The sequence below is a fragment of the Eulemur rufifrons genome, chromosome 7 (assembly GCF_041146395.1).
Source record: "Eulemur rufifrons isolate Redbay chromosome 7, OSU_ERuf_1, whole genome shotgun sequence".
Lineage (NCBI taxonomy): Eukaryota > Metazoa > Chordata > Mammalia > Primates > Lemuridae > Eulemur > Eulemur rufifrons.
In genome coordinates, this window is record NC_090989.1 from 122,628,322 (window position 1) to 122,632,618 (window position 4,297).

Sequence of the window (4,297 nt, forward strand, 5' to 3'; positions counted from 1 at the left end):
AGTTTATATTTTCTTGGGTATATTCAATTCTGGGAATTTACAGAGAACTGTTGTAAAATGTTTTGATCCACTTCAATTAGGCTGCTTGGACAGTCAGAGTCCTCAGTTTCAGCTGTGTAAAATTTGAACTCCATTCAGTTGGCCTACACAGCAGAATAATAGAAAAAAAAATTGGTCTGGGCATTTGTGGCTCACTTTTACCACCTGCCATTTCATGCAATCAAGTGTTGAAACTGCTGCCACAAATGCATTCCCTACATAGATTTATTTTTCTTGTATTGTAGAGTGATGATTTTTTCTCTTTTTTTTTTTTCTTTTTTTCTTTTTTCAGCTAGACTTTTTTTTTTTTTTTTTGGAGAACTTTTTATTGTTTAAACATTGTAATTGAAGCTTCAAAAAACATACAACCCAGCATGTCCCAATTCCAGTGCCCTTCTCCCTAGAGAGCAGCACAAGGCTACTACCACCCTCCTGCCGCCCACACCACCAGCCAGGACCCTGCCCTGGGGAGGCCGCCTGCCCGCCCCCCTGCACGCCATGTGCTAAGTCACTGGCTGGGGAGGGGCCCCGGGTGAGGTGGGGGTGGCCGGCTCCCAGCACCCCTCACCCCCTGCAGTCTGTGAGCTGTGGGGGAGGGGGAAAGGGGGCCAGTTCCTCGGGCAGGGGACCCCCAAGGAGGAAAGAGAAAGAGCCGGTCCCCACTCACCCCACCCCTCCCCAGCCCCCTAGCTCAAGGGAAGCTGTCGTCGTCATCTTCTGCCATCTCTTTGGCAAACTCCAAGTCTTGCTGCTCTCGCTCACGCGGCTCCTCTGCAGACTCCAGGTCCTTGTTGTAGGGTGGAATAGATGTCGATCATCTCCTTGGACCGGACGTAGCCCTTCTCGTGGTTGATGCTGGCCTCAATGACGCCATCCCGGAGGGCGTTGGCAACGATGAACTCTGCATCTTTGGGGCTATCCAGCTGTAGTTTCTGGGCGATGTGGGCCAGGGAGATTCGGGAGTAGGAGAGGCTGATCATGCGTACACCTGTCTTAATGACATTGTGTCGCAGTCGGATAATCAGGGTGTAGGTCCCATCTGCTTTTTATAATGAACTTGTGAGCATCTAAAGTAATCAAGACAACAAGTCAATCTGTAATACCTTGAGAAATGCCTCCAGGTTGAAGCAAATGGGGTGCCCATGACAGACTTCCTCTGTGGTAAGGTGTCCCCACCTGTCTTAGGCTATGACACACAGTGTAAGTGTGTGTGCTCTGTCCCTAGGGTCCTGTCCTTGTGCTATTTTGTTCTAGCTATGCAGAGGGAAGTAATTTCAGAGGTAACATTCAGAAGTAAATTCAATAGCCCCGATACATTTCTGAATGAAAGAGAACTCTAGTATTTCAGGAAACACTAGGTCCTTAAATAGCCAGAATATTCAAAATACACAATGGCCCTAAACTTAAAAATTGCTTGATTAATTCCTCATAAACTTCTTACCATTAACAGATACTCCCTTCTGCAGGCCAGATTTCACCAGTTTGGTCATCTTCTTTTTTCTTTAACTCCCAAATCAAGTCATTTCCACATCATGCTGAGGATTCTTGCATTAATCTGAATTAATCTTTCTCAAACAGTAGGTCTCTGTTCTATCAACACTAATCTCAGATGAGAGAAATTTTTGGAGGTGATGGAACTGTTCTGTATCCTTATTGTAGTGGTGTTGGTTACCCAACTGTGTCTTTGCCAAACTTGTAGATCTGTGCATTCAAAGGGACAGATTTCATTGTATGTAAATTATGGGTCAACAAATATGACAAATAAAAAGATGACTCTGAACATACAGTTTGATTCCATTTACGTGGATTTCGGAATCAGGCAAAACTAGTCTACAGTAAGATTCTCAACCTCCGTACTATTTACATTTTGGACTGGGTCAATCTTTGTTGAGGACAGGGCCAGCGTTATGGGCATGCCACATGTGTAATGGCAGAGGGCTCAGCTCTTTGAAGGCGCTCCTGTGCTTGACTTCATTCTCTGCTGTCACCATATTGCATTTCTTAATAATTTGATCTTTGAACCTGTGTTTTATAAGTAAAATCCAATGAGGCATCAGAACATGCACATGAGCAGAGGAGATACACCAGGTGTCTTCGTGTGCATGGGCAGGCTCAGGCCCATGAGCACTGTAGGCAGCAGGCAACTTGAGCACTGACCCGTTGGGCGGGTTGCCTGGTGCCTGCATACCTGCCCCCAGCAGTCTGGAGTGCTGTGCTGCCCTAAAGTCGAGACCAGGTCTGGCCTGCTGGGGCGATGACAGCAATAGCAGCAGAAGCAGCATGTGGTGGCAGTAGCTGTGACCCCAGGAGAAAGGTGGGGCTTCACATGGGGTCCTGTTAGGACCAACAATCGAGAACAGCTGGCCTGTCTCTCCCCAGAGCCTGCCCTTGCATCATCTGCACAAATGTTAACTCTTCAGCCCAAGTATCAGGACAGAAATTGCTGGCACTCATGCAGGCAACTTTGTCAATAAATTAATACACAATAAAAACATACAAAATGTGCATTGCAATAAAACATATCAGAAATTACTCACCTTCAAAGAATTTAGAATCTCTTCTTTTGAAAACTGTAGCAATAGTGTAAAACAAATATCCACAGGCTTAGGTATAAATGTTAAATTTAAACATTGTTGTATTGGATGAAAAAGATCATAGTTTTTATATGAAGCTTCAGATGAGCCAATTATTAATGAGGAAGACTTTTAAAATTATTATTTTCTTGTAACTGAATGTATGGTGATAGAATGTATAAACAAGATTTTTTTCTACCCCCCATAGCACCTAATAAACAATAAGTTTTAATTATATACTAATCATGAAGCCATTTTTTGTTTCCACAAGTTACAGAAAACATTAGAGGAAATATTAAAATGCCATTGTATAAATTTAAATTTAAAATAAAATTCAGACTTAGATGAAACTTATTTGTAGGAAGAGTTAAATCTTTTTAGAAAAATTGTTGCATGAAAATCGTCACCTCTAGATGTACTAAAACATATATTTTGAAGTAATTTATCAGTAATTTATCCTAACGTTGTCATAGCCTATAAAAAGCTCCTAACAGCTTGAGTAACAATTGCATCAGCAGAAGACCCTTCTTGAAATTAAAAATTATCAAATATTATTTTCAGTCTTGCATTTGCCAAAAGTGACCAATGGAGGGGTCAGAGAAAAATGGCCAAATGGAAACCTCTAGCAATCGTCCCTCTGCACAAACACCAAATTCAACAGCTATCCATACAAATCAAGCACCTTCAGAAGAACCAAAAATCAAGTGAGCAATCATACTTCCTGGTTTTAACATTGTATCAAGGAGAGAGGCTCTGAAGAGGGCAGGAAAGACAGACTTGCATTGCCTATGCCACCCCTTGCCCATCCCACAGCACTGCTGGCCAGCACACCCAGTAGAGAAAGAATTTGTGTCCCCAGGATGGGGAGAATAAAGTAATTATGGGGCTTTGCATTGTCACTCAGGGACACCCTGGCACAGGGCAGAATTCTTCCAGTGCCCAAGGAGGGAATGTTTAGACTAGTCCAGCCAGAAAGAAATCTTCCACCCCAAAACCCAAGTTCTGGCTATCCCCACCACCAGCAGACAAAAAAGAGCCTGGGGCCTGGAATCAATTCATAAGGCAGTTGATCTACAACAATTTTCCTCCATCAGACTCTTTTTTAGCATTCCTTGTGTTTTCCTCCAGCTTTCTTTCCTTCCCTGCTGTGAAGATATTTGCAAAACACATAATTCTAGTCTGCACCAAAGAAACAATGGATTCCAGAGTCTTATAAATATTGGGAATGAGAAGTATTCAGAGAAAAGGGGAACACTGAATTAAAAAATACCATGAGTAGTTGAAGGCAAGCATACAGTTCTTTCCATTTATTTGTTTACTTATATATTATATATTTTTTTAAGGATCTTGCTCTGTCACCTGAGCTAGAGTGCAGAGGCATCATCATAGCTCAGTGCAACCTCAAATTACCAGGCTCAAGTTATCCTCCTGCCTCAGCCTCCTGAGTAGCTGGGATTACAGGTGTGCACCACCATGCCTGGCTAATTTTTCCATTTTTGTGAGACAGGATCTTGCTCTTGCTCAGGCTGTTCTCAAACTCCTGGCTTCAAGCAATCCTCCTGCCTCAGCCTCCCATAGTGCTAGGATGACAGGCATGAGGCATCATGCCTGGCCTTTCTCCATTCTGAACAGGGTTCATTCTCATAATTAAAGTTGTTTTTCTTCATTCACAGGCAAACATGGCA

General features: G+C 43.0%; 1 pseudogene; it reads right to left on the reverse strand.

Moving 5' to 3' along the window:
• Positions 1 to 384: 384 nt before the first annotated feature.
• LOC138386678 (26S proteasome non-ATPase regulatory subunit 3 pseudogene) lies at positions 385 to 1,015 on the reverse strand (annotated as a pseudogene).
• Positions 1,016 to 4,297: the final 3,282 nt, after the last annotated feature.